The sequence below is a fragment of the Octopus bimaculoides genome, chromosome 17 (genome assembly GCF_001194135.2).
Source record: "Octopus bimaculoides isolate UCB-OBI-ISO-001 chromosome 17, ASM119413v2, whole genome shotgun sequence".
Classification (NCBI taxonomy): Eukaryota; Metazoa; Mollusca; class Cephalopoda; order Octopoda; family Octopodidae; genus Octopus; species Octopus bimaculoides.
The window spans coordinates 9,211,093-9,217,700 of NC_068997.1; the positions used below are offsets into that span (position 1 = coordinate 9,211,093).

Consider the following 6,608-nt stretch of genomic DNA (forward strand, 5'->3'; position numbering starts at 1 on the left):
ATATATATATATATATATATATATATATATATATATATATATATACATATATACACACACACATATATACATACATATATGTATATATTTACACACACACACACACACACACACATATATTCAGGTATGTATAAACACATGCGCATGAATGTAGGTACAGGTATGCTGTTAAACGGTAGCTTTCAGGTGCATTTTAGATGTGAGCATGTATTTATGAGTATGTGCGTTGCAGCAGTAGACATGATAAAAAAATTTATGTGCATTTGAGTGAGTGCATATGTATGCAATGTAGAATGTGTGTCTATATCTGTGTGTGTGTGTGTGTGTGTGTTGGTATGCATCTGTTGGTATACATATGTATGTGTATGTGTATGTGCATGTATATATGTTCGCAATGGTGCAAAGAAGCAAGTGTCTCACTTTGAATCAAAGAATATCTGGGTAAACTAATCGTTTTTAATCTTGTTAAATAATCTACTGAAATAGTTCTGTTCATTCTGAGGACATTTATACCTCTGAGAAAATGTGAGGTTGTCAAGTTTGACAATCTTACTTGCATGTTGATGTTTGTGTACATGTGTGTACGTGTGTGTACATGTGTGTGTGTGTGTGTGTGTGTGTGTGTGTGTGTGTATCCAGTCTTACTTTAGTGGAATTATGGTGGTGTCACTACAATGTCCAGTTCTTGTAGCAGTGTACTGACCCAGAGAGTTATACATGTAATGCACAAGCTGCAGGTAGGGCCTTTCATGCTGGACAAATCAAAGGCTAGTGTCCAAGCTAACATGGATCACTCCTTCCCAGAGGTAAAGGCAGGTTCGTGTTGGGTTAACACCTCTATCTAGAAGAAAGCTAAATCACTGAAGCATTTATATAATGTCAAAACCAAGAGGACCTGGGAGGGGGGGTGGCCTTTCCTTCAGGAAATTATATGCCTGAAGCATGAGTAGAGATAAAACCCACAAAAGAGGTGGAAGACAGATAGAAAAATAAAGGAACCAACTGGACAGAAGCAGAAGAGATATTACAGAGTTGAAAGCAGCGGAGAAAACTTATCAATGTCTTATGCTTCATAAGGAGCTGCATTTCCCCAAGTGGAGAGAGAGAGAGAGAGAGAGAGAGAGAGAGAGAGAGAGAGAGAGTGTGTGTGGAGGGTTCATTTTGCCTTAGTAAAATGTTGGAAGTTCCATTTTTCCATTGTGAATTGATTGTTGTCCATTTTGCTTTGGTGAAGTAATAGGGGCTAGGTTTTAATTTAGTGAAGAAAATGGGTGGTCCCTTTTGCCATAGGAAAGTGATGGAAGTTCCATTTTCCCTCTAGGTGAATAGAGATTGGGAAGGATGTTCATTTTGCCTCAACAAATTCTGTCCGATCCATGCAAGTATGGAAAAGTGGGCATTAAATGGTTATGATGAAGATGATGATGATGACAATGATGACAATGATGACTATCATCATCATCATCATCATCATCATCATCATCACAACAGTCACTCAGTAATTTGCTGTGCCTATAATTCTTCTTCCATCTCTTTTAAAAATATGATGTTAACAGAAATGTTAAAATGAGCAAATTTTTAACACTTCTGTTCATACTGGATATAAAAAATTAGAGAGTAACAAGGAACTTATCCAAATTTTAGGAAATAAAAGAGTTTAACCCTTTTGTTACTAACCCGGCTGAAACCAGCTCTGGCTCTGTAGTACAAATGTCTGGTTTTCATAAGTTTTGAATTAAAATCTTCCACCAAACCTTAGTCACAATTTATGTTCCTAACACTAGCTCAATGTTAACTAAGCTATTTTATTAAATTCTTTGTTATATTTAAAATAATTGAAAGTAACACAGAACATCTCGAAATAAATACAGTAATGAAAGGGTTAATGCTTAATTCAGGCATTTTCCACCCCTGTGCCATATACCACAGAGGTCTGCAGGTGTGCTGCTAGATTTTAAGTTTCAATGTAACCAAAATCCTTTGAAAATCCAAATACATAAAATACTCATATGTCTTTAATATACTGTGCTGATGCACAAGCATTTCTTTGCAGCAAAGTGCAGTACATGTCTCTGTCCCAGTTTTGAAATAATTTTACGACTTTATAATATAAAACTTTTTATGCCACATAAAGCTTTTATCAATTAATTCAGTGTGATGGGGATTAAAAATGTTTGAAAATTGCTGGTTAATATGTTTGAAGAGAGTTTATTATTGTCTTAACGTCTACTTTTCTATGCTTGCATGGGTTAGATAGAGTATAGGAATTTTTTAGAAAATTCTAGATAAATCAGACTGTGTGGCCTTCATGCCATAATGGATGTGAGTGATCTTATGCTACTAAAATCAAGATGAGACGGAATTTACACTTTTGCAAAATTTATCATATATACTCGTGTATAAGCTACATCCAGTGCCAGAATTACCATTGTGCTCAGGTTGGCTTAAGTACAGGGCTCTATTGATCAGGTGTGGGGAGTATCTTCCTGCCCTCAAAATTTGACTAAGACTTGTCTTTAAAAATAATGATTGATTTGGTAAGATTTGACTGATCTGGTAAAACTAATTGATTTGGTATAAATAATGATTGATCTGGTAAAACTACTCTTAAATTTCCTGAGCATGTATGTCTGACTGTCCAAGTAAGGGCCCTCATAACTTAACTAGCACAGGGTCTCATTTGCCCTAAATCCAGCACTGACTGCATCCCTAATTTAGTGTTAAGTCTTGGTACCAAATTCTTTCCCACCATAGTTTTAGCTTTGCTACATGTATAAACAACCGTAGGCTTTTCAATTAAAATCCAGTACAAAATACATGAGTAAATACAGTGAGTTTACTCTGCAGAAGAAGAGGCTGAGAATTCTAAATTTTATTGAATTATTACGTGCAGGATCTTCTTCTGTTGAAGGAACGCAGTGTGATTGCATCATTAGTGCAGCAGGACTGCAACCTGATTGCAGCTTGGTGTCACATGACTGCTGCATGCTAGTAGTATGCCTGTAGCGTGACAGTAGTACAACTTGCAACATGGCTTCAGTACAACTGCTGCACACCTTGCAACGTAACTGCAGGATGACTGCAGTATGGATATCTGCACAATCTAACAGCAGAAGACATTAAAATATCTCGTTTACAATTTCTTAAATTTGGAGGGACAATTTCAGTCAGTGAGTCAACAACCAACAAATCATCACCACCACTACCATCATCATCATCGTCATCATCATCATCTGTAGCAGTAGTGTTGGAGATACCATTGTCATTATCATCATCATTGTCATCATCAGCTGTTGTCTCCACTATTAAGACAATAAGGAGATAAGTAATCTGTAGATCTGTCATCAACTGGGATTGCATGTTTTCTCTCACTCCATTAACCTGATCATCTATATAAATCAAACTTTCACTATTTCCTTTTATTAATGTTAATTAATAATTGCACTTAACTTTGAACGATTTAATTATTGCCTAGAGAGAGAGAGAGAGAGAGAAGAGAGGAGTAGTTATTCATATTAAATTTGAATGTACCATATTTCAAAGAGGGACACATTTCCTGATTCTGCCATGTCCAGTATTCCCATAAACCTTCAGTAACAATAACAACAACATTTGTTGTACTTTAGGGAGTTAGCAATTTAAATCTTAGTTGTTGTTTGACCCTGGGTCAGTCTTGATTGAGCAGACCTGAAGTCATTCAATTCCTGATCATGTCTTTTTTCTTTCTTTTTCAGGTGTACTTCAATCTGCATTATACTCTGCTATATGTCCTTTCGTTTTTTTTCAGTCACTTGGATGTGGCTTTGAAGGACTCAGTTGTTCTCTCTAGTAAGTCAAATAACTATCTTGAAGCTTACTCACAGACTCATTTAAATCTCAGTATCAATAGATTGCTGTTCAGATTTCACTCGGAGTTATGTTTTCTATTAAGGAAATAAGGATAAATATCACCCACATTGTTATCACTAGTAAGGTTTAGGACTTCTAATGAACCATTCAAATTATTTTTACTGTATTTTCTAGCACAGGGGTTTTCAAACTGTGGTCCGCGGACCACAGGGGGTCCGCAAGGACAAGATAGGGGGTCCGTAGACAGCAAATACTTTTTATGGGCAATTTGATTTTATATATGTTTTTTAATTGAAATCTTTTAATTGACAATAAACCTATTTGTTAAATACTGTTAAATAAATAAATGTAAAAATATATGTTATTTTAAGCAAATATTTATGTATAAGAATCATAAGTGTTTATAAGGGGGGGCCCTAAGGTAAAGCCTGAAATATAAAGGGGTCCACAAGTCAAAAAGTTTGAAAACCCCTGTTCTAGCATACTGATCATCATACTATATAATGCAAACATGTAGTGAAAGCATTAAGACATCATCACTGTCTTTCCAAATCCTGCAGCATTTCACATGGAATTTTTGGTGAATAAGTTGACCTATCATTTTTTTCTTTTTTTGCTGTAAATTTAGGTTTGGAAACTAACTTGTAGACCAGAAAACATGGTATTTGCAAACAACTCTACAGTTTTATGGATATGTTTATGTGGGGTGCAAACACGGTCATGTGGTTAAGGAGTTTGTTTCATATTTCCATGATTCTGAGTTCAATTTCATTGCACAGCATAGCACACCGTGAATAAGTGTTTTCTACTATAACCCATGGTTTACCAAAAGCCAAAAGACAGAACTGCCTACCCTTCAAGAACACAGAGATATACAAAGTGCTGCAGCAAAACACTTGCAGGAAAGCACTGAAAACGACAGCTGTCATCATTATTGTTGTCATCATTATTGTTGTCATCTTCATTATCATTTGTGTCATTGTCATCATTACCGTCTTCTTTTTCTTAATTGTAATAATTGTTTCTAATTTTAGCACATGGCCAACAATTTTGATGGGAAGAATCAAGTTGATTCCATTGAGCATAGTACTTGACTGGCATTTTATTTTATTAACCTCAAAAGAATGAAATGCAGAATCAACCTTGGTAGGATTTGAACTCAGAATGTAAAGTGCCAGAACAAACACTGCAGAGCATTTTGTCCAATGACTTAATGATTCCATCAGTTAACCACCTTTATGTTCTGAGTGAAAACTTTACCAAAATCAACTTTACCTTTCATCCTTCAGTGATTGATAAAATAAAATAACAATTAAGTACTGGAGTTGAGTTAATTGACTAACTCCACCTCTCTAATTTCTCACATTGAGCCTCAATTATCATTCTTCTTCTTCGCCTCCTCCTCCTCCTTCTTCGTCTTATTATCATTATTATTATTATTATTATTATTATTATTATTATTATTATTATTATTATTATTATTATCATTATTATTATTATTATTATTATCATTATTATCATCATCATTCAAGGAATTCTTGGCAATATTTCCTAGTGAATGAAATGAGGAGATCTGAATAGAACCAAGAGCTATTGAAGAGGAAGGTCCAGGACCAGGATGAGTGGCCACAGGCTATAAAAGCTGGGCCTTTGAATCACATGTATAAATCCTCTGATGGGGTTTTACAGTTTCTGTCAACCCGTTTTTACTACCAAGGCTTGGGTTAACCCAAGGTTATGATATAAAGACTCCTTTCTGAGGTATCCAAGATCGAATCTTAAACTTTGTGATTGCAAAGTGACATTCCTAAACCATTCCATCAAACAACCATGCGCCCATCTTGGAGTATATAATAAAATTACTATAATTACCCTTCTTACAAATTGCAATTTTCTTCTCCTTCAATTGGTGTTGATGTTCTTGCAAGGGTCGCTTTGACATTGTCAAGAATGTCTCGTTAAAGTAATTGTAATAATAGGAACCAAATGTTCTATCAACTGTTACAGCTTCAGTTAAACAAGATCAATGTTCGATAATTTGATTGAAATATAGTTGGGTGATTATTGCGGGCAATTTCTCATTAAATAAAGTTTCTCTTGTGTTTCCAGACATTAAGTTTTGATTTCGTTGTGAAATGATCAGCAAATACTGAGTGACGTAGCCTATTAATGTTAATTAAAAAAAGACGGTGACATGTGTAAACTTCTAAGAGAGAAAAGTTGATTAGTCTTTGTGAAGGATATTGGGGGTTATTCAACCCTGAGGAAAAGATATGGTATTGTGCACAGACCACACTACCATCACCACCACCACCACCACCAACAACAACAACAACGACAACCCTTGCTCACACACACACACACACACACACACACAGATATCTATGTATTGAGAGACACTGACACACACTTATATACACTTCTAAACATACACACATATACAACTCGTATACAAGCACAAACATATTGATACACACACACACACACACACACACACACACACACACACACATATATATATATACATATACATGCACAAACAAAAATACAGGCACTTACACACAAACTTATAACCACATGAATATGCATGCATATTATATGTCACATACATACACACACATAGACATGTGCACACAGATACACAAATGCAAGTTTACACACATGTATTAACTGGTACATATTTACACACACACATATGAATGCACACACCAACATCACACACATACACCTTCATGCATGCATATACATAGGCATATACA

The 6,608-nt window shown here is 35.3% G+C and overlaps 1 long non-coding RNA gene across 2 annotated transcripts; it reads left to right on the top strand.

The window, feature by feature from the left end:
* Positions 1 to 356: 356 nt before the first annotated feature.
* Positions 357 to 5,259, top strand: LOC128249691 (uncharacterized). 2 transcript variants are annotated; one of them, XR_008265808.1, is made up of 3 exons: positions 357 to 441; positions 3,735 to 3,828; positions 4,884 to 5,259. It is a non-coding gene; the product is annotated as an uncharacterized LOC128249691 (long non-coding RNA). The 2 variants fall into 2 exon arrangements; XR_008265807.1 differs by lacking the exon at positions 357 to 441 and adding an exon at positions 3,002 to 3,170.
* Positions 5,260 to 6,608: the final 1,349 nt, after the last annotated feature.